The sequence below is a fragment of the Phyllobates terribilis genome, unplaced genomic scaffold (assembly GCF_046119375.1).
Source record: "Phyllobates terribilis strain yellow unplaced genomic scaffold, ASM4611937v1 Scaffold_768__1_contigs__length_696390, whole genome shotgun sequence".
Taxonomy (NCBI): Eukaryota; Metazoa; Chordata; class Amphibia; order Anura; family Dendrobatidae; genus Phyllobates; species Phyllobates terribilis.
This window is the reverse complement of record NW_027363528.1, coordinates 255,960-279,228: the sequence shown is the minus strand read 5'-3', so window position 1 is coordinate 279,228 and position 23,269 is coordinate 255,960.

Here is a 23,269-nt window from a genome sequence, read left to right as displayed (position 1 = left end):
TGTATGGCATTGTCTGTTAAGCAGTTGTCTTTGGTGTATGGCATTGTCTGTTAAGCAGTTGTCTTTGGTGTATGGCAGTGTCTGTTAAGCAGTTGTCTTTGGTGTATGGCATTGTCTGTTAAGCAGTTGTCTTTGGTGTATGGCATTGTCTGTTAAGCAGTTGTCTTTGGTGTATGGCAGTGTCTGTTAAGCAGTTGTCTTTGGTGTATGGCATTGTCTGTTAAGCAGTTGTCTTTGGTGTATGGCAGTGTCTGTTAAGCAGTTGTCTTTGGTTTATGGCATTGCCTGTTAAGCAGTTGTCTTTGGTGTATGGCATTGTCTGTTCAGCAGTTGTCTTTGGTGTATGGCATTGTCTGTTAAGCAGTTGTCTTTGGTGTATGGCAGTGTCTGTTAAGCAGTTGTCTTTGGTGTATGGCATTGTCTGTTAAGCAGTTGTCTTTGGTGTATGGCATTGTCTGTTAAGCAGTTGTCTTTGGTGTATGGCATTGTCTGTTAAGCAGTTGTCTTTGGTGTATGGCATTGTTTGTTAAGCAGTTGTCTTTGGTGTATGGCATTGCCTATTAAGCAGTTGTCTTTGGTGTATGGCAGTGTCTGTTAAGCAGTTGTCTTTGGTGTATGGCAGTGTCTGTTAAGCAGTTGTCTTTGGTGTATGGCAGTGTCTGTTAAGCAGTTGTCTTTGGTGTATGGCAGTGTCTGTTAAGCAGTTGTCTTTGGTGTATGGCAGTGTCTGTTAAGCAGTTGTCTTTGGTGTATGGCATTGTCTGTTAAACATTTGTCTTTGGTGTATGGCATTGTCTGTTAAGCAGTTGTCTTTGGTGTATGGCATTGTCTGTTAAGCAGATGTCTTTGGTGTATGGCAGTGTCTGTTAAGCAGTTGTCTTTGGTGTATGGCAGTGTCTGTTAAGCAGTTGTCTTTGGTGTATGGCATTGCCTGTTAAGCAGTTGTCTTTGGTGTATGGCAGTGTCTGATAAGCAGTTGTCTTTGGTGTATGGCATTGTCTGTTAAGCAGTTGTCTTTGGTGTATGGCATTGTCTGCTAAGCAGTTGTCTTTAGTTTATGGCATTGCCTGTTAAGCAGTTGTCTTTGGTGTGTGGCATTGCCTGTTAAGCAGTTGTCTTTGGTGTATGGCATTGTCTGTTAAGCAGTTGTCTTTGGTTTATGGCATTGCCTGTTAAGCAGTTGTCTTTGGTTTATGGCATTGCCTGTTAAACGGTTGTCTTTGGTGTATGGCATTGTCTGTTAAGCGGTTGTCTTTGGTGTGTGGCATTGCCTGTTAAGCAGTTGTCTTTGGTGTATGGCATTGTCTGTTAAGCAGTTGTCTTTGGTTTATGGCGTTGCCTGTTAAGCGGTTGTCTTTGGTGTATGGCATTGTCTGTTAAGCGGTTGTCTTTGGTGTATGGCATTGTCTGTTAAGCAGTTGTCTTTAGTGTATGCCATTGCCTGTTAAGCAGTTGTCTTTGGTGTATGGCATTGTCTGTTAAGCAGTTGTCTTTGGTTTATGGCATTGCCTGTTAAGCGGTTGTCTTTGGTGTATGGCATTGTCTGTTAAGCAGTTGTCTTTGGTGTATGGCATTGCCTGTTAAGCAGTTGTCTTTGGTGTATGGCATTGCCTGTTAAGCAGTTGTCTTTGGTGTATGGCATTGTCTGCTGAGCAGCTGTCTTTAGTTTATGGCGTTGTCTGTTAAGCAGTTGTCTTTGGTTTATGGCATTGCCTGTTAAGCAGTTGTCTTTGGTGTATGGCATTGTCTGCTAAGCAGTTGTCTTTAGTGTATGGCATTGCCTGTTAAGCAGTTGTCTTTGGTTTATGGCATTGCCTGTTAAGCGGTTGTCTTTGGTGTATGGCATTGCCTGTTAAGCGGTTGTCTTTGGTGTATGGCGTTGTCTGTTAAGCAGTTGTCTTTGGTTTATGGCATTGCCTGTTAAGCAGTTGTCTTTGGTGTATGGCATTGTCTGCTAAGCAGTTGTCTTTAGTGTATGGCATTGCCTGTTAAGCAGTTGTCTTTGGTTTATGGCATTGCCTGTTAAGCGGTTGTCTTTGGTGTATGGCATTGCCTGTTAAGCAGTTGTCTTTGGTGTATGGCATTGTCTGCTAAGCAGCTGTCTTTAGTTTATGGCGTTGTCTGTTAAGCAGTTGTCTTTGGTTTATGGCATTGCCTGTTAAGCGGTTGTCTTTGGTGTATGGCATTGTCTGTTAAGCAGTTGTCTTTGGTGTATGGCATTGTCTGTTAAGCAGTTGTCTTTGGTGTATGGCATTGCCTGTTAAGCAGTTGTCTTTGGTGTATGGCATTGTCTGCTAATCAGCTGTCTTTAGTTTATGGCGTTGTCTGTTAAGCAGTTGTCTTTGGTGTATGGCATTGCCTGTTAAGCAGTTGTCTTTGGTGTATGGCATTGTCGGTTAAGCAGTTGTCTTTGGTGTATGGCATTGTCTGTTAAGCAGTTGTCTTTGGTGTATGGCATTGCCTGTTAAGCAGTTGTCTTTGGTGTATGGCATTGTCTGCTAAGCAGTTGTCTTTAGTTTATGGCATTGCCTGTTAAGCAGTTGTCTTTGGTGTATGGCATTGTCTGTTAAGCAGTTGTCTTTGGTGTATGGCATTGCCTGTTAAACAGTTGTCTTTGGTGTATGGCAGTGTCTGTTAAGCAGTTGTCTTTGGTTTATGGCATTGCCTGTTAAGCAGTTGTCTTTAGTGTATGGCATTGTCTGTTAAGCAGTTGTCTTTGGTGTATGGCATTGTCTGCTAAGCAGTTGTCTTTAGTTTATGGCATTGCCTGTTAAGCAGTTGTCTTTGGTGTATGGCATTGTCTGTTAAGCAGTTGTCTTTGGTGTATGGCATTGCCTGTTAAGCAGTTGTCTTTGGTGTATGGCATTGTCTGCTAAGCAGTTGTCTTTAGTTTATGGCATTGCCTGTTAAGCAGTTGTCTTTGGTGTATGGCATTGTCTGTTAAGCAGTTGTCTTTGGTGTATGGCATTGCCTGTTAAACAGTTGTCTTTGGTGTATGGCAGTGTCTGTTAAGCAGTTGTCTTTGGTTTATGGCATTGCCTGTTAAGCAGTTGTCTTTAGTGTATGGCATTGTCTGTTAAGCAGTTGTCTTTGGTGTATGGCATTGTCTGCTAAGCAGTTGTCTTTAGTTTATGGCATTGCCTGTTAAGCAGTTGTCTTTGGTGTATGGCATTGTCTGTTAAGCAGTTGTCTTTGGTGTATGGCATTGCCTGTTAAGCAGTTGTCTTTGGTGTATGGCATTGTCTGTTAAGCAGTTGTCTTTGGTGTATGGCATTGCCTGTTAAGCAGTTGTCTTTGGTGTATGGCATTGTCTGTTAAGCAGTTGTCTTTGGTGTATGGCATTGCCTGTTAAGCAGTTGTCTTTGGTGTATGGCATTGCCTGTTAAGCAGTTGTCTTTGGTGTATGGCAGTGTCTGTTAAGCAGTTGTCTTTGGTTTATGGCGTTGTCTGTTAAGCAGTTGTCTTTGGTTTATGGCATTGTCTGTTAAGCAGTTGTCTTTGGTTTATGGCATTGCCTGTTAAGCAGTTGTCTTTGGTGTATGGCATTGTCTGCTAAGCAGTTGTCTTTTGTTTATGGCATTGCCTGTTAAGCAGTTGTCTTTGGTGTATGGCATTGTCTGTTAAGCAGTTGTCTTTGGTGTATGGCATTGTCTGTTAAGCAGTTGTCTTTGGTGTATGGCATTGCCTGTTAAGCAGTTGTCTTTGGTGTATGGCATTGTCTGCTAAGCAGTTGTCTTTAGTTTATGACGTTGTCTGTTAAGCAGTTGTCTTTGGTTTATGGCATTGTCTGTTAAGCAGTTGTCTTTGGTTTATGGCATTGCCTGTTAAGCAGTTGTCTTTGGTGTATGGCATTGTCTGTTAAGCAGTTGTCTTTGGTGTATGGCATTGTCTGTTAAGCAGTTGTCTTTGGTTTATGGCATTGTCTGTTAAGCAGTTGTCTTTAGTTGATGGCGTTGTCTGTTAAGCAGTTGTCTTTGGTTTATGGCATTGTCTGTTAAGCAGTTGTCTTTGGTTTATGGCATTGCCTGTTAAGCAGTTGTCTTTGGTGTATGGCATTGCCTGTTAAGCAGTTGTCTTTGGTGCATGGCATTGCCTGTTAAGCAGTTGTCTTTGGTGTATGGCATTGTCTGTTAAGCAGTTGTCTTTGGTGTATGGCATTGTCTGTTAAGCAGTTGTCTTTGGTGTATGGCATTGCCTGTTAAGCAGTTGTCTTTGGTGTATGGCGTTGCCTGTTAAGCAGTTGTCTTTGGTGTATGGCATTGTCTGCTAAGCAGTTGTCTTTAGTTTATGGCATTGCCTGTTAAGCAGTTGTCTTTGGTGTGTGGCATTGTCTGTTAAGCAGTTGTCTTTGGTGTATGGCATTGCCTGTTAAGCAGTTGTCTTTGGTGTATGGCATTGTCTGCTAAGCAGTTGTCTTTAGTTTATGGCGTTGTCTGTTAAGCAGTTGTCTTTGGTTTATGGCATTGCCTGTTAAGCAGTTGTCTTTGGTGTATGGCATTGTCTGCTAAGCAGTTGTCTTTAGTTTATGGCGTTGCCTGTTAAGCAGTTGTCTTTGGTGTATGGCATTGCCTGTTAAGCAGTTGTCTTTGGTGTATGGCATTGTCTGCTAAGCAGCTGTCTTTAGTTTATGGCGTTGTCTGTTAAGCAGTTGTCTTTGGTTTATGGCATTGCCTGTTAAGCAGTTGTCTTTGGTGGATGGCATTGTCTGTTAAGCAGTTGTCTTTGGTGTATGGCATTGCCTGTTAAGCAGTTGTCTTTGGTGTATGGCATTGTCTGTTAAGCAGTTGTCTTTAGTTTATGGCATTGTCTGCTAAGCAGTTGTCTTTGGTGTATGGCATTGCCTGTTAAGCAGTTGTCTTTGGTGTATGGCATTGCCTGTTAAGCAGTTGTCTTTGGTGTATGGCATTGTCTGTTAAGCAGTTGTCTTTGGTGTGTGGCATTGTCTGTTAAGCAGTTGTCTTTAGTTTATGGCATTGTCTGCTAAGCAGTTGTCTTTGGTGTATGGCATTGCCTGTTAAGCAGTTGTCTTTGGTGTATGGCATTGACTGTTAAGCAGTTGTCTTTGGTGTATGGCATTGCCTGTTAAGCAGTTGTCTTTGGTGTATGGCAATGTCTGCTAAGCAGTTGTCTTTAGTTTATGGCGCTGCCTGTTAAGCAGTTGTCTTTGGTGTATGGCATTGCCTGTTAAGCAGTTGTCTTTGGTGTATGGCATTGTCTGCTAAGCAGCTGTCTTTAGTTTATGGCGTTGTCTGTTAAGCAGTTGTCTTTGGTTTATGGCATTGCCTGTTAAGCAGTTGTCTTTGGTGGATGGCATTGTCTGTTAAGCAGTTGTCTTTGGTGTATGGCATTGCCTGTTAAGCAGTTGTCTTTGGTGTATGGCATTGTCTGTTAAGCATTTGTCTTTAGTTTATGGCATTGTCTGCTAAGCAGTTGTCTTTGGTGTATGGCATTGCCTGTTAAGCAGTTGTCTTTGGTGTATGGCATTGCCTGTTAAGCAGTTGTCTTTGGTTTATGGCATTGCCTGTTAAGCAGTTGTCTTTGGTGGATGGCATTGTCTGTTAAGCAGTTGTCTTTGGTGTATGGCATTGCCTGTTAAGCAGTTGTCTTTGGTGTATGGCAGTGTCTGATAAGCAGTTGTCTTTGGTGTATGGCATTGCCTGTTAAGCAGTTGTCTTTGGTGTATGGCATTGTCTGTTAAGCAGTTGTCTTTGGTGTATGGCATTGCCTGTTAAGCAGTTGTCTTTGGTGTATGGCAGTGTCTGATAAGCAGTTGTCTTTGGTTTATGGCATTGCCTGTTAAGCAGTTGTCTTTGGTGGCTGGCATTGTCTGTTAAGCAGTTGTCTTTGGTGTATGACATTGCCTGTTAAGCAGTTGTCTTTGGTGTATGGCATTGTCTGTTAAGTAGTTGTCTTTGGTGTATGGCAGTGTCTGTTATGCAGTTGTCTTTGGTGTATGGCATTGTCTGTTAAGCAGTTGTCTTTGGTGTATGGCAGTGTCTGTTAAGCAGTTGTCTTTGGTTTATGGCATTGCCTGTTAAGCAGTTGTCTTTGGTGTATGGCATTGCCTGTTAAGCAGTTGTCTTTGGTGTATGGCATTGCCTGTTAAGCAGTTGTCTTTGGTGTATGGCATTGCCTGTTAAGCAGTTGTCTTTGGTGTATTGCATTGTCTGTTAAGCAGTTGTCTTTGGTGTATGGCATTGCCTGTTAAGCAGTTGTCTTTGGTGTATTGCATTGTCTGTTAAGCAGTTGTCTTTAGTGTATGGCATTGCCTGTTAAGCAGTTGTCTTTGTTGTATGGCATTGTCTGTTAAGCAGTTGTCTTTGGTGTATGGCAGTGTCTGTTAAGCAGTTGTCTTTGGTGTATGGCGTTGCCTGTTAAGCAGTTGTCTTTGGTGTATGGCATTGTCTGCTAAGCAGTTGTCTTTAGTTTATTGCATTGCCTGTTAAGCAGTTGTCTTTGGTGTGTGGCATTGTCTGTTAAGCAGTTGTCTTTGGTGTATGGTATTGCCTGTTAAGCAGTTGTCTTTGGTGTATGGCATTGTCTGCTAAGCAGTTGTCTTTAGTTTATGGCGTTGTCTGTTAAGCAGTTGTCTTTGGTTTATGGCATTGCCTGTTAAGCAGTTGTCTTTGGTGTATGGCATTGTCTGCTAAGCAGTTGTCTTTAGTTTATGGCGTTGCCTGTTAAGCAGTTGTCTTTGGTGTATGGCATTGCCTGTTAAGCAGTTGTCTTTGGTGTATGGCATTGTCTGCTAAGCAGCTGTCTTTAGTTTATGGCGTTGTCTGTTAAGCAGTTGTCTTTGGTTTATGGCATTGCCTGTTAAGCAGTTGTCTTTGGTGGATGGCATTGTCTGTTAAGCAGTTGTCTTTGGTGTATGGCATTGCCTGTTAAGCAGTTGTCTTTGGTGTATGGCATTGTCTGTTAAGCAGTTGTCTTTAGTTTATGGCATTGTCTGCTAAGCAGTTGTCTTTGGTGTATGGCATTGCCTGTTAAGCAGTTGTCTTTGGTGTATGGCATTGCCTGTTAAGCAGTTGTCTTTGGTGTATGGCATTGTCTGTTAAGCAGTTGTCTTTGGTGTGTGGCATTGTCTGTTAAGCAGTTGTCTTTAGTTTATGGCATTGTCTGCTAAGCAGTTGTCTTTGGTGTATGGCATTGCCTGTTAAGCAGTTGTCTTTGGTGTATGGCATTGCCTGTTAAGCAGTTGTCTTTGGTGTATGGCATTGCCTGTTGAGCAGTTGTCTTTGGTGTATGGCATTGTCTGCTAAGCAGTTGTCTTTAGTTTATGGCGCTGCCTGTTAAGCAGTTGTCTTTGGTGTATGGCATTGCCTGTTAAGCAGTTGTCTTTGGTGTATGGCATTGTCTGCTAAGCAGCTGTCTTTAGTTTATGGCGTTGTCTGTTAAGCAGTTGTCTTTGGTGGATGGCATTGTCTGTTAAGCAGTTGTCTTTGGCGTATGGCATTGCCTGTTAAGCAGTTGTCTTTGGTGTATGGCATTGCCTGTTAAGCAGTTGTCTTTGGTGTATGGCATTGTCTGTTAAGCAGTTGTCTTTAGTTTATGGCATTGTCTGCTAAGCAGTTGTCTTTGGTGTATGGCATTGCCTGTTAAGCAGTTGTCTTTGGTGTATGGCATTGTCTGTTAAGCAGTTGTCTTTGGTGTATGGCATTGCCTGTTAAGCATTTGTCTTTGGTGTATGGCAGTGTCTGATAAGCAGTTGTCTTTGGTTTATGGCATTGCCTGTTAAGCAGTTGTCTTTGGTGGATGGCATTGTCTGTTAAGCAGTTGTCTTTGGTGTATGGCATTGCCTGTTAAGCAGTTGTCTTTGGTGTATGTCATTGTCTGTTAAGAAGTTGTCTTTGGTGTATGGCATTGCCTGTTAAGCAGTTGTCTTTGGTGTATGGCAGTGTCTGATAAGCAGTTGTCTTTGGTTTATGGCATTGCCTGTTAAGCAGTTGTCTTTGGTGGATGGCATTGTCTGTTAAGCAGTTGTCTTTGGTGTATGGCATTGCCTGTTAAGCAGTTGTCTTTGGTGTATGGCAGTGTCTGTTAAGCAGTTGTCTTTGGTGTATGGCATTGCCTGTTAAGCAGTTGTCTTTGGTGTATGGCATTGTCTGTTAAGCAGTTGTCTTTGGTGTATGGCATTGTCTGTTAAGCAGTTGTCTTTGGTGTATGGCATTGCCTGTTAAGCAGTTGTCTTTGGTGTATGGCAGTGTCTGATAAGCAGTTGTCTTTGGTTTATGGCATTGCCTGTTAAGCAGTTGTCTTTGGTGGATGGCATTGTCTGTTAAGCAGTTGTCTTTGGTGTATGGCATTGCCTGTTAAGCAGTTGTCTTTGGTGTATGGCAGTGTCTGTTAAGCAGTTGTCTTTGGTGTATGGCATTGCCTGTTAAGCAGTTGTCTTTGGTGTATGGCAGTGTCTGATAAGCAGTTGTCTTTGGTTTATGGCATTGCCTGTTAAGCAGTTGTCTTTGGTGGATGGCATTGTCTGTTAAGCAGTTGTCTTTGGTGTATGGCATTGCCTGTTAAGCAGTTGTCTTTGGTGTATGGCATTGTCTGTTAAGTAGTTGTCTTTGGTGTATGGCAGTGTCTGTTAAGTAGTTGTCTTTGGTGTATGGCATTGCCTGTTAAGCAGTTGTCTTTGTTGTATGGCAGTGTCTGTTAAGCAGTTGTCTTTGGTGTATGGCATTGCCTGTTAAGCAGTTGTCTTTGGTGTATGGCATTGTCTGTTAAACAGTTGTCTTTGGTGAATGGCATTGTCTGTTAAGCAGTTGTCTTTAGTGTATGGCATTGTCTGTTAAGCAGTTGTCTTTGGTGTATGGCATTGTCGGTTAAGCAGTTGTCTTTGGTGTATGGCATTGCCTGTTAAGCAGTTGTCTTTGGTGTATGGCATTGCCTGTTAAGCAGTTGTCTTTGGTGTATGGCATTGTCTGTTAAGCAGTTGTCTTTGGTTTATGGCATTGTCTGTTAAGCAGTTGTCTTTGGTGTATGGCAGTGTCTGTTAAGCAGTTGTCTTTGGTGTATGGCATTGTCTGTTAAGCAGTTGTCTTTGGTGTATGGCAGTGTCTGTTAAGCAGTTGTCTTTGGTGTATGGTGTTGCCTGTTAAGCAGTTGTCTTTGGTGTATGGTGTTGCCTGTTAAGCAGTTGTCTTTGGTGTATGGCATTGTCTGTTAAGCAGTTGTCTTTAGTGTATGGCATTGTCTGTTAAGCAGTTGTCTTTGGTGTATGGCATTGCCTGTTAAGCAGTTGTCTTTGGTGTATCGTATTGTCTGCTAAGCAGTTGTCTTTAGTTTATAGCATTGCCTGTTAAGCAGTTGTCTTTGGTGTATGGCATTGCCTGTTAAGCAGTTGTCTTTGGTGTATGGCATTGTCTGCTGAGCAGCTGTCTTTAGTTTATGGCGTTGTCTGTTAAGCAGTTGTCTTTGGTTTATGGCATTACCTGTTAAGCAGTTGTCTTTGGTGTATGGCATTGTCTGCTAAGCAGTTGTCTTTAGTGTATGGCATTGCCTGTTAAGCAGTTGTCTTTGGTGTATGGCGTTGTCTGCTAAGCAGTTGTCTTTAGTTTATGGCGTTGTCTGTTAAGCAGTTGTCTTTGGTTTATGGCATTGCCTGTTAAGCGGTTGTCTTTGGTGTATGGCATTGCCTGTTAAGCAGTTGTCTTTGGTGTATCGCATTGTCTGTTAAGCAGTTGTCTTTGGTGTATGGCATTGCCTGTTAAGCAGTTGTCTTTGGTGTATGGCATTGTCTGCTAATCAGCTGTCTTTAGTTTATGGCGTTGTCTGTTAAGCAGTTGTCTTTGGTGTATGGCATTGCCTGTTAAGCAGTTGTCTTTGGTGTATGGCATTGTCTGTTAAGCAGTTGTCTTTGGTGTATGGCATTGTCTGTTAAGCAGTTGTCTTTGGTGTATGGCATTGTCTGCTAAGCAGTAGTCTTTAGTTTATGGCATTGCCTGTTAAGCAGTTGTCTTTGGTGTATGGCATTGTCTGTTAAGCAGTTGTCTTTGGTGTATGGCATTGCCTGTTAAGCAGTTGTCTTTTGTGTATGGCAGTGTCTGTTAAGCAGTTGTCTTTGGTTTATGGCATTGCCTGTTAAGCAGTTGTCTTTAGTGTATGGCATTGTCTGTTAAGCAGTTGTCTTTGGTGTATGGCATTGTCTGCTAAGCAGTTGTCTTTAGTTTATGGCATTGCCTGTTAAGCAGTTGTCTTTGGTGTATGGCATTGTCTGTTAAGCAGTTGTCTTTTGTGTATGGCATTGCCTGTTAAGCAGTTGTCTTTGGTGTATGGCATTGTCTGTTAAGCAGTTGTCTTTGGTGTATGGCATTGCCTGTTAAGCAGTTGTCTTTGGTGTATGGCATTGTCTGTTAAGGAGTTGTCTTTGGTGTATGGCAGTGTCTGTTATGCAGTTGTCTTTGGTGTATGGCATTGTCTGTTAAGCAGTTGTCTTTGGTGTATGGCAGTGTCTGTTAAGCAGTTGTCTTTGGTTTATGGCATTGCCTGTTAAGCAGTTGTCTTTGGTGTATGGCATTGCCTGTTAAGCAGTTGTCTTTGGTGTATGGCATTGCCTGTTAAGCAGTTGTCTTTGGTGTATGGCATTGCCTGTTAAGCAGTTGTCTTTGGTGTATTGCATTGTCTGTTAAGCAGTTGTCTTTGGTGTATGGCATTGCCTGTTAAGCAGTTGTCTTTGGTGTATTGCATTGTCTGTTAAGCAGTTGTCTTTAGTGTATGGCATTGCCTGTTAAGCAGTTGTCTTTGTTGTATGGCATTGTCTGTTAAGCAGTTGTCTTTGGTGTATGGCAGTGTCTGTTAAGCAGTTGTCTTTGGTGTATGGCGTTGCCTGTTAAGCAGTTGTCTTTGGTGTATGGCATTGTCTGCTAAGCAGTTGTCTTTAGTTTATTGCATTGCCTGTTAAGCAGTTGTCTTTGGTGTGTGGCATTGTCTGTTAAGCAGTTGTCTTTGGTGTATGGTATTGCCTGTTAAGCAGTTGTCTTTGGTGTATGGCATTGTCTGCTAAGCAGTTGTCTTTAGTTTATGGCGTTGTCTGTTAAGCAGTTGTCTTTGGTTTATGGCATTGCCTGTTAAGCAGTTGTCTTTGGTGTATGGCATTGTCTGCTAAGCAGTTGTCTTTAGTTTATGGCGTTGCCTGTTAAGCAGTTGTCTTTGGTGTATGGCATTGCCTGTTAAGCAGTTGTCTTTGGTGTATGGCATTGTCTGCTAAGCAGCTGTCTTTAGTTTATGGCGTTGTCTGTTAAGCAGTTGTCTTTGGTTTATGGCATTGCCTGTTAAGCAGTTGTCTTTGGTGGATGGCATTGTCTGTTAAGCAGTTGTCTTTGGTGTATGGCATTGCCTGTTAAGCAGTTGTCTTTGGTGTATGGCATTGTCTGTTAAGCAGTTGTCTTTAGTTTATGGCATTGTCTGCTAAGCAGTTGTCTTTGGTGTATGGCATTGCCTGTTAAGCAGTTGTCTTTGGTGTATGGCATTGCCTGTTAAGCAGTTGTCTTTGGTGTATGGCATTGTCTGTTAAGCAGTTGTCTTTGGTGTGTGGCATTGTCTGTTAAGCAGTTGTCTTTAGTTTATGGCATTGTCTGCTAAGCAGTTGTCTTTGGTGTATGGCATTGCCTGTTAAGCAGTTGTCTTTGGTGTATGGCATTGCCTGTTAAGCAGTTGTCTTTGGTGTATGGCATTGCCTGTTGAGCAGTTGTCTTTGGTGTATGGCATTGTCTGCTAAGCAGTTGTCTTTAGTTTATGGCGCTGCCTGTTAAGCAGTTGTCTTTGGTGTATGGCATTGCCTGTTAAGCAGTTGTCTTTGGTGTATGGCATTGTCTGCTAAGCAGCTGTCTTTAGTTTATGGCGTTGTCTGTTAAGCAGTTGTCTTTGGTGGATGGCATTGTCTGTTAAGCAGTTGTCTTTGGTGTATGGCATTGCCTGTTAAGCAGTTGTCTTTGGTGTATGGCATTGCCTGTTAAGCAGTTGTCTTTGGTGTATGGCATTGTCTGTTAAGCAGTTGTCTTTAGTTTATGGCATTGTCTGCTAAGCAGTTGTCTTTGGTGTATGGCATTGCCTGTTAAGCAGTTGTCTTTGGTGTATGGCATTGTCTGTTAAGCAGTTGTCTTTGGTGTATGGCATTGCCTGTTAAGCAGTTGTCTTTGGTGTATGGCAGTGTCTGATAAGCAGTTGTCTTTGGTTTATGGCATTGCCTGTTAAGCAGTTGTCTTTGGTGGATGGCATTGTCTGTTAAGCAGTTGTCTTTGGTGTATGGCATTGCCTGTTAAGCAGTTGTCTTTGGTGTATGGCAGTGTCTGATAAGCAGTTGTCTTTGGTGTATGGCATTGCCTGTTAAGCAGTTGTCTTTGGTGTATGTCATTGTCTGTTAAGAAGTTGTCTTTGGTGTATGGCATTGCCTGTTAAGCAGTTGTCTTTGGTGTATGGCAGTGTCTGATAAGCAGTTGTCTTTGGTTTATGGCATTGCCTGTTAAGCAGTTGTCTTTGGTGGATGGCATTGTCTGTTAAGCAGTTGTCTTTGGTGTATGGCATTGCCTGTTAAGCAGTTGTCTTTGGTGTATGGCAGTGTCTGTTAAGCAGTTGTCTTTGGTGTATGGCATTGCCTGTTAAGCAGTTGTCTTTGGTGTATCGTATTGTCTGCTAAGCAGTTGTCTTTAGTTTATAGCATTGCCTGTTAAGCAGTTGTCTTTGGTGTATGGCATTGCCTGTTAAGCAGTTGTCTTTGGTGTATGGCATTGTCTGCTGAGCAGCTGTCTTTAGTTTATGGCGTTGTCTGTTAAGCAGTTGTCTTTGGTTTATGGCATTACCTGTTAAGCAGTTGTCTTTGGTGTATGGCATTGTCTGCTAAGCAGTTGTCTTTAGTGTATGGCATTGCCTGTTAAGCAGTTGTCTTTGGTGTATGGCGTTGTCTGCTAAGCAGTTGTCTTTAGTTTATGGCGTTGTCTGTTAAGCAGTTGTCTTTGGTTTATGGCATTGCCTGTTAAGCGGTTGTCTTTGGTGTATGGCATTGCCTGTTAAGCAGTTGTCTTTGGTGTATCGCATTGTCTGTTAAGCAGTTGTCTTTGGTGTATGGCATTGCCTGTTAAGCAGTTGTCTTTGGTGTATGGCATTGTCTGCTAATCAGCTGTCTTTAGTTTATGGCGTTGTCTGTTAAGCAGTTGTCTTTGGTGTATGGCATTGCCTGTTAAGCAGTTGTCTTTGGTGTATGGCATTGTCTGTTAAGCAGTTGTCTTTGGTGTATGGCATTGTCTGTTAAGCAGTTGTCTTTGGTGTATGGCATTGTCTGCTAAGCAGTAGTCTTTAGTTTATGGCATTGCCTGTTAAGCAGTTGTCTTTGGTGTATGGCATTGTCTGTTAAGCAGTTGTCTTTGGTGTATGGCATTGCCTGTTAAGCAGTTGTCTTTTGTGTATGGCAGTGTCTGTTAAGCAGTTGTCTTTGGTTTATGGCATTGCCTGTTAAGCAGTTGTCTTTAGTGTATGGCATTGTCTGTTAAGCAGTTGTCTTTGGTGTATGGCATTGTCTGCTAAGCAGTTGTCTTTAGTTTATGGCATTGCCTGTTAAGCAGTTGTCTTTGGTGTATGGCATTGTCTGTTAAGCAGTTGTCTTTTGTGTATGGCATTGCCTGTTAAGCAGTTGTCTTTGGTGTATGGCATTGTCTGTTAAGCAGTTGTCTTTGGTGTATGGCATTGCCTGTTAAGCAGTTGTCTTTGGTGTATGGCATTGTCTGTTAAGTAGTTGTCTTTGGTGTATGGCAGTGTCTGTTATGCAGTTGTCTTTGGTGTATGGCATTGTCTGTTAAGCAGTTGTCTTTGGTGTATGGCAGTGTCTGTTAAGCAGTTGTCTTTGGTTTATGGCATTGCCTGTTAAGCAGTTGTCTTTGGTGTATGGCATTGCCTGTTAAGCAGTTGTCTTTGGTGTATGGCATTGCCTGTTAAGCAGTTGTCTTTGGTGTATGGCATTGCCTGTTAAGCAGTTGTCTTTGGTGTATTGCATTGTCTGTTAAGCAGTTGTCTTTGGTGTATGGCATTGCCTGTTAAGCAGTTGTCTTTGGTGTATTGCATTGTCTGTTAAGCAGTTGTCTTTAGTGTATGGCATTGCCTGTTAAGCAGTTGTCTTTGTTGTATGGCATTGTCTGTTAAGCAGTTGTCTTTGGTGTATGGCAGTGTCTGTTAAGCAGTTGTCTTTGGTGTATGGCGTTGCCTGTTAAGCAGTTGTCTTTGGTGTATGGCATTGTCTGCTAAGCAGTTGTCTTTAGTTTATTGCATTGCCTGTTAAGCAGTTGTCTTTGGTGTGTGGCATTGTCTGTTAAGCAGTTGTCTTTGGTGTATGGTATTGCCTGTTAAGCAGTTGTCTTTGGTGTATGGCATTGTCTGCTAAGCAGTTGTCTTTAGTTTATGGCGTTGTCTGTTAAGCAGTTGTCTTTGGTTTATGGCATTGCCTGTTAAGCAGTTGTCTTTGGTGTATGGCATTGTCTGCTAAGCAGTTGTCTTTAGTTTATGGCGTTGCCTGTTAAGCAGTTGTCTTTGGTGTATGGCATTGCCTGTTAAGCAGTTGTCTTTGGTGTATGGCATTGTCTGCTAAGCAGCTGTCTTTAGTTTATGGCGTTGTCTGTTAAGCAGTTGTCTTTGGTTTATGGCATTGCCTGTTAAGCAGTTGTCTTTGGTGGATGGCATTGTCTGTTAAGCAGTTGTCTTTGGTGTATGGCATTGCCTGTTAAGCAGTTGTCTTTGGTGTATGGCATTGTCTGTTAAGCAGTTGTCTTTAGTTTATGGCATTGTCTGCTAAGCAGTTGTCTTTGGTGTATGGCATTGCCTGTTAAGCAGTTGTCTTTGGTGTATGGCATTGCCTGTTAAGCAGTTGTCTTTGGTGTATGGCATTGTCTGTTAAGCAGTTGTCTTTGGTGTGTGGCATTGTCTGTTAAGCAGTTGTCTTTAGTTTATGGCATTGTCTGCTAAGCAGTTGTCTTTGGTGTATGGCATTGCCTGTTAAGCAGTTGTCTTTGGTGTATGGCATTGCCTGTTAAGCAGTTGTCTTTGGTGTATGGCATTGCCTGTTGAGCAGTTGTCTTTGGTGTATGGCATTGTCTGCTAAGCAGTTGTCTTTAGTTTATGGCGCTGCCTGTTAAGCAGTTGTCTTTGGTGTATGGCATTGCCTGTTAAGCAGTTGTCTTTGGTGTATGGCATTGTCTGCTAAGCAGCTGTCTTTAGTTTATGGCGTTGTCTGTTAAGCAGTTGTCTTTGGTGGATGGCATTGTCTGTTAAGCAGTTGTCTTTGGTGTATGGCATTGCCTGTTAAGCAGTTGTCTTTGGTGTATGGCATTGCCTGTTAAGCAGTTGTCTTTGGTGTATGGCATTGTCTGTTAAGCAGTTGTCTTTAGTTTATGGCATTGTCTGCTAAGCAGTTGTCTTTGGTGTATGGCATTGCCTGTTAAGCAGTTGTCTTTGGTGTATGGCATTGTCTGTTAAGCAGTTGTCTTTGGTGTATGGCATTGCCTGTTAAGCAGTTGTCTTTGGTGTATGGCAGTGTCTGATAAGCAGTTGTCTTTGGTTTATGGCATTGCCTGTTAAGCAGTTGTCTTTGGTGGATGGCATTGTCTGTTAAGCAGTTGTCTTTGGTGTATGGCATTGCCTGTTAAGCAGTTGTCTTTGGTGTATGGCAGTGTCTGATAAGCAGTTGTCTTTGGTGTATGGCATTGCCTGTTAAGCAGTTGTCTTTGGTGTATGTCATTGTCTGTTAAGAAGTTGTCTTTGGTGTATGGCATTGCCTGTTAAGCAGTTGTCTTTGGTGTATGGCAGTGTCTGATAAGCAGTTGTCTTTGGTTTATGGCATTGCCTGTTAAGCAGTTGTCTTTGGTGGATGGCATTGTCTGTTAAGCAGTTGTCTTTGGTGTATGGCATTGCCTGTTAAGCAGTTGTCTTTGGTGTATGGCAGTGTCTGTTAAGCAGTTGTCTTTGGTGTATGGCATTGCCTGTTAAGCAGTTGTCTTTGGTGTATGGCATTGTCTGTTAAGCAGTTGTCTTTGGTGTATGGCATTGTCTGTTAAGCAGTTGTCTTTGGTGTATGGCATTGCCTGTTAAGCAGTTGTCTTTGGTGTATGGCAGTGTCTGATAAGCAGTTGTCTTTGGTTTATGGCATTGCCTGTTAAGCAGTTGTCTTTGGTGGATGGCATTGTCTGTTAAGCAGTTGTCTTTGGTGTATGGCATTGCCTGTTAAGCAGTTGTCTTTGGTGTATGGCAGTGTCTGTTAAGCAGTTGTCTTTGGTGTATGGCATTGCCTGTTAAGCAGTTGTCTTTGGTGTATGGCAGTGTCTGATAAGCAGTTGTCTTTGGTTTATGGCATTGCCTGTTAAGCAGTTGTCTTTGGTGGATGGCATTGTCTGTTAAGCAGTTGTCTTTGGTGTATGGCATTGCCTGTTAAGCAGTTGTCTTTGGTGTATGGCATTGTCTGTTAAGTAGTTGTCTTTGGTGTATGGCAGTGTCTGTTATGCAGTTGTCTTTGGTGTATGGCATTGTCTGTTAAGCAGTTGTCTTTGGTGTATGGCAGTGTCTGTTAAGCAGTTGTCTTTGGTGTATGGCATTGCCAGTTAAGCAGTTGTCTTTGGTGTATGGCATTGCCTGTTAAGCAGTTGTCTTTGGTGTATGGCATTGTCTGTTAAGCAGTTGTCTTTGGTGTATGGCATTGCCTGTTAAGCAGTTGTCTTTGGTGTATGGCATTGTGAGTTAAGCAGTTGTCTTTGATGTATGGCATTGCCTGTTAAGCAGTTGTCTTTGGTGTATGGCATTGCCTGTTAAGCAGTTGTCTTTGGTGTATTGCATTGTCTGTTAAGAAGTTGTCTTTGGTGTATGGCATTGCCTGTTAAGCAGTTGTCTTTGTTGTATGGCAGTGTCTGTTAAGCAGTTGTCTTTGGTGTATGGCATTGCCTGTTAAGCAGTTGTCTTTGGTGTATGGCATTGTCTGTTAAACAGTTGTCTTTGGTGAATGGCATTGTCTGTTAAGCAGTTGTCTTTAGTGTATGGCATTGTCTGTTAAGCAGTTGTCTTTGGTGTATGGCATTGTCGGTTAAGCAGTTGTCTTTGGTGTATGGCATTGCCTGTTAAGCAGTTGTCTTTGGTGTATGGCATTGCCTGTTAAGCAGTTGTCTTTGGTGTATGGCATTGTCTGTTAAGCAGTTGTCTTTGGTTTATGGCATTGTCTGTTAAGCAGTTGTCTTTGGTGTATGGCAGTGTCTGTTAAGCAGTTGTCTTTGGTGTATGGCATTGTCTGTTAAGCAGTTGTCTTTGGTGTATGGCAGTGTCTGTTAAGCAGTTGTCTTTGGTGTATGGTGTTGCCTGTTAAGCAGTTGTCTTTGGTGTATGGCATTGTCTGTTAAGCAGTTGTCTTTGGTGTATGGCATTGCCTGTTAAGCAGTTGTCTTTAGTGTATGGCATTGTCTGTTAAGCAGTTGTCTTTGGTGTATGGCATTGCCTGTTAAGCAGTTGTCTTTGGTGTATCGTATTGTCTGCTAAGCAGTTGTCTTTAGTTTATAGCATTGCCTGTTAAGCAGTTGTCTTTGGTGTATGGCATTGCCTGTTAAGCAGTTGTCTTTGGTGTATGGCATTGTCTGCTGAGCAGCTGTCTTTAGTTTATGGCGTTGTCTGTTAAGCAGTTGTCTTTGGTTTATGGCATTACCTGTTAAGCAGTTGTCTTTGGTGTATGGCAGTGTCTGATAAGCAGTTGTCTTTGGTTTATGGCATTGCCTGTTAAGCAGTTGTCTTTGGTGGATGGCATTGTCTGTTAAGCAGTTGTCTTTGGTGTATGGCATTGCCTGTTAAGCAGTTGTCTTTGGTGTATGGCATTGTCTGTTAAGTAGTTGTCTTTGGTGTATGGCAGTGTCTGTTATGCAGTTGTCTTTGGTGTATGGCATTGTCTGTTAAGCAGTTGTCTTTGGTGTATGGCAGTGTCTGTTAAGCAGTTGTCTTTGGTGTATGGCATTGCCAGTTAAGCAGTTGTCTTTGGTGTATGGCATTGCCTGTTAAGCAGTTGTCTTTGGTGTATGGCATTGTCTGTTAAGCAGTTGTCTTTGGTGTATGGCATTGCCTGTTAAGCAGTTGTCTTTGGTGTATGGCATTGTGAGTTAAGCAGTTGTCTTTGATGTATGGCATTGCCTGTTAAGCAGTTGTCTTTGGTGTATGGCATTGCCTGTTAAGCAGTTGTCTTTGGTGTATTGCATTGTCTGTTAAGAAGTTGTCTTTGGTGTATGGCATTGCCTGTTAAGCAGTTGTCTTTGTTGTATGGCAGTGTCTGTTAAGCAGTTGTCTTTGGTGTATGGCATTGCCTGTTAAACAGTTGTCTTTGGTGAATGGCATTGTCTGTTAAGCAGTTGTCTTTGGTGTATGGCATTGTCTGTTAAACAGTTGTCTTTGGTGAATGGCATTGTCTGTTAAGCAGTTGTCTTTAGTGTATGGCATTGTCTGTTAAGCAGTTGTCTTTGGTGTATGGCATTGTCGGTTAAGCAGTTGTCTTTGGTGTATGGCATTGCCTGTTAAGCAGTTGTCTTTGGTGTATGGCATTGCCTGTTAAGCAGTTGTCTTTGGTGTATGGCATTGTCTGTTAAGCAGTTGTCTTTGGTTTATGGCATTGTCTGTTAAGCAGTTGTCTTTGGTGTATGGCAGTGTCTGTTAAGCAGTTGTCTTTGGTGTATGGCATTGTCTGTTAAGCAGTTGTCTTTGGTGTATGGCAGTGTCTGTTAAGCAGTTGTCTTTGGTGTATGGTGTTGCCTGTTAAGCAGTTGTCTTTGGTGTATGGCATTGTCTGTTAAGCAGTTGTCTTTGGTGTATGGCATTGCCTGTTAAGCAGTTGTCTTTAGTGTATGGCATTGTCTGTTAAGCAGTTGTCTTTGGTGTATGGCATTGCCTGTTAAGCAGTTGTCTTTGGTGTATCGTATTGTCTGCTAAGCAGTTGTCTTTAGTTTATAGCATTGCCTGTTAAGCAGTTGTCTTTGGTGTATGGCATTGCCTGTTAAGCAGTTGTCTTTGGTGTATGGCATTGTCTGCTGAGCAGCTGTCTTTAGTTTATGGCGTTGTCTGTTAAGCAGTTGTCTTTGGTTTATGGCATTACCTGTTAAGCAGTTGTCTTTGGTGTATGGCATTGTCTGCTAAGCAGTTGTCTTTAGTGTATGGCATTGCCTGTTAAGCAGTTGTCTTTGGTGTATGGCGTTGTCTGCTAAGCAGTTGTCTTTAGTTTATGGCGTTGTCTGTTAAGCAGTTGTCTTTGGTTTATGGCATTGCCTGTTAAGCGGTTGTCTTTGGTGTATGGCATTGCCTGTTAAGCAGTTGTCTTTGGTGTATCGCATTGTCTGTTAAGCAGTTGTCTTTGGTGTATGGCATTGCCTGTTAAGCAGTTGTCTTTGGTGTATGGCATTGTCTGCTAATCAGCTGTCTTTAGTTTATGGCGTTGTCTGTTAAGCAGTTGTCTTTGGTGTATGGCATTGCCTGTTAAGCAGTTGTCTTTGGTGTATGGCATTGTCTGTTAAGCAGTTGTCTTTGGTGTATGGCATTGTCTGTTAAGCAGTTGTCTTTGGTGTATGGCATTGTCTGCTAAGCAGTAGTCTTTAGTTTATGGCATTGCCTGTTAAGCAGTTGTCTTTGGTGTATGGCATTGTCTGTTAAGCAGTTGTCTTTGGTGTATGGCATTGCCTGTTAAGCAGTTGTCTTTTGTGTATGGCAGTGTCTGTTAAGCAGTTGTCTTTGGTTTATGGCATTGCCTGTTAAGCAGTTGTCTTTAGTGTATGGCATTGTCTGTTAAGCAGTTGTCTTTGGTGTATGGCATTGTCTGCTAAGCAGTTGTCTTTAGTTTATGGCATTGCCTGTTAAGCAGTTGTCTTTGGTGTATGGCATTGTCTGTTAAGCAGTTGTCTTTTGTGTATGGCATTGCCTGTTAAGCAGTTGTCTTTGGTGTATGGCATTGTCTGTTAAGCAGTTGTCTTTGGTGTATGGCATTGCCTGTTAAGCAGTTGTCTTTGGTGTATGGCAGTGTCTGATAAGCAGTTGTCTTTGGTGTATGGCATTGTCTGTTAAGCAGTTGTCTTTGGTGTATGGCATTGTCTGTTAAGCAGTTGTCTTTGGTGTATGGCATTGTCTGCTAAGCAGTTGTCTTTAGTTGATGGCATTGTCTGTTAAGCAGTTGTCTTTGGTGTATGGCAGTGTCTGTTAAGCAGTTGTCTTTGGTGTATGGCATTGCCTGTTAAGCAGTTGTCTTTGGTGTGTGGCATTGCCTGTTAAGCAGTTGTCTTTGGTGTATGGCATTGTCTGTTAAGCAGTTGTCTTTGGTTTACGGCATTACCTGTTAAACAGTTGTCTTTGGTGCATGGCATTGTCTGTTAAGCAGTTGTCTTTGGTGTGTGGCATTGCCTGTTAAGCAGTTGTCTTTGGTGTATGGCATTGTCTGTTAAGCAGTTGTCTTTGGTTTATGGCATTGCCTGTTAAGCGGTTGTCTTTGGTGTATGGCATTGTCTGTTAAGCAGTTGTCTTTGGTGTATGGCATTGCCTGTTAAGCAGTTGTCTTTGGTGTATGGCATTGTCTGCTAAGCAGTTGTCTTTAATGTATGGCATTGCCTGTTAAGCAGTTGTCTTTGGTGTATGGCATTGTCTGTTAAGCAGTTGTCTTTAGTTTATGGCGTTGTCTGTTAAGCAGTTGTCTTTGGTGTATGGCATTGTCTGTTAAGCAGTTGTCTTTAGTTTATGGCGTTGTCTGTTAAGCAGTTGTCTTTGGTTTATGGCATTGTCTGTTAAGCAGTTGTCTTTGGTTTATGGCATTGCCTGTTAAGCAGTTGTCTTTGGTGTATGGCATTGTCTGCTAAGCAGTTGTCTTTAGTTTATGGCATTGCCTGTTAAGCAGTTGTCTTTGGTGTATGGCATTGTCTGTTAAGCAGTTGTCTTTGGTGTATGGCATTGTCTGTTAAGCAGTTGTCTTTGGTGTATGGCATTGCCTGTTAAGCAGTTGTCTTTGGTGTATGGCATTGTCTGTTAAGCAGTTGTCTTTGGTTTATGGCATTGTCTGTTAAGCAGTTGTCTTTGGTTTATGGCATTGTCTGTTAAGCAGTTGTCTTTAGTTTATGGCGTTGTCTGTTAAGCAGTTGTCTTTGGTTTATGGCTTTGCCTGTTAAGCAGTTGTCTTTGGTTTATGGCATTGTCTGTTAAGCAGTTGTCTTTGGTTTATGGCATTGTCTGTTAAGCAGTTGTCTTTGGTTTATGGCATTGTCTGTTAAGCAGTTGTCTTTAGTTTATGGCGTTGTCTGCTAAGCAGTTGTCTTTAGTTTATGGCGTTGTCTGTTAAGCAGTTGTCTTTGGTTTATGGCGTTGTCTGTTAAGCAGTTGTCTTTGGTTTATGGCATTGTCTGTTAAGCAGTTGTCTTTGGTTTATGGCATTGCCTGTTAAGCAGTTGTCTTTGGTGTATGGCATTGTCTGCTAAGCAGTTGTCTTTAGTTTATGCCATTGCCTGTTAAGCAGTTGTCTTTGGTGTGTGGCATTGTCTGTTAAGCAGTTGTCTTTGGTGTATGGCATTGTCTGTTAAGCAGTTGTCTTTGGTGTATGGCATTGCCTGTTAAGCAGTTGTCTTTGGTGTATGGCATTGCCTGTTAAGCAGTTGTCTTTGGTGTATGGCATTGTCTGCTAAGCAGTTGTCTTTAGTTTATGGCGTTGTCTGTTAAGCAGTTGTCTTTGGTTTATGGCATTGCCTGTTAAGCAGTTGTCTTTGGTGTATGGCATTGTCTGCTAAGCAGTTGTCTATAGTTTATGGCGTTGCCTGTTAAGCAGTTGTCTTTGGTTTATGGCATTGCCTGTTAAGCAGTTGTCTTTGGTGGATGGCATTGTCTGTTAAGCAGTTGTCTTTGGTGGATGGCATTGTCTGTTAAGCAGTTGTCTTTGGTTTATGGCATTGCCTGTTAAGCAGTTGTCTTTGGTGGATGGCATTGCCTGTTAAGCAGTTGTCTTTGGTGTATGGCATTGTCTGTTAAGCAGTTGTCTTTAGTTTATGGCATTGCCTGTTAAGCAGTTGTCTTTGGTGTATGGCAGTGTCTGTTAAGCAGTTGTCTTTGGTTTATGGCGTTGTCTGTTAAGCAGTTGTCTTTGGTTTATGGCATTGTCTGTTAAGCAGTTGTCTTTGGTTTATGGCATTGCCTGTTAAGCAGTTGTCTTTGGTGTATGGCATTGTCTGCTAAGCAGTTGTCTTTAGTTTATGGCATTGCCTGTTAAGCAGTTGTCTTTGGTGTATGGCATTGTCTGTTAAGCAGTTGTCTTTGGTGTATGGCATTGTCTGTTAAGCAGTTGTCTTTGGTGTATGGCATTGTCTGCTAAGCAGTTGTCTTTAGTTTATGGCGTTGTCTGTTAAGCAGTTGTCTTTGGTTTATGGCATTGTCTGTTAAGCAGTTGTCTTTGGTTTATGGCATTGCCTGTTAAGCAGTTGTCTTTGGTGTATGGCATTGTCTGCTAAGCAGTTGTCTTTAGTTTATGGCATTGCCTGTTAAGCAGTTGTCTTTGGTGTATGGCATTGTCTGTTAAGCAGTTGTCTTTGGTGTATGGCATTGTCTGTTAAGCAGTTGTCTTTGGTGTATGGCATTGTCTGTTAAGCAGTTGTCTTTGGTGTATGGCATTGTCTGCTAAGCAGTTGTCTTTAGTTTATGGCATTGCCTGTTAAGCAGTTGTCTTTGGTGTATGGCATTGTCTGGTAAGCAGTTGTCTTTGGTGTATGGCATTGCCTGTTAAGCAGTTGTCTTTGGTGTATGGCATTGTTTGTTAAGCAGTTGTCTTTGGTGTATGGCATTGTCTGTTAAGCAGTTGTCTTTGGTGTATGGCGTTGTCTGTTAAGCAGTTGTCTTTGGTGTATGGCATTGTCTGTTAAGCAGTTGTCTTTAGTGTATGGCATTGTCTGTTAAGCAGTTGTCTTTGGTGTATGGCATTGTCGGTTAAGCAGTTGTCTTTGGTGTATGGCATTGCCTGTTAAGCAGTTGTCTTTGGTGTATGGCATTGCCTGTTAAGCAGTTGTCTTTGGTGTATGGCATTGTCTGTTAAGCAGTTGTCTTTGGTGTATGGCATTGTCTGTTAAGCAGTTGTCTTTGGTGTATGGCATTGCCTGTTAAGCAGTTGTCTTTGGTGTATGGCATTGTCTGTTAAGCAGTTGTCTTTGGTTTATGGCATTGTCTGTTAAGCAGTTGTCTTTGGTGTATGGCAGTGTCTGTTAAGCAGTTGTCTTTGGTGTATGGCATTGCCTGTTAAGCAGTTGTCTTTAGTGTATGGCATTGT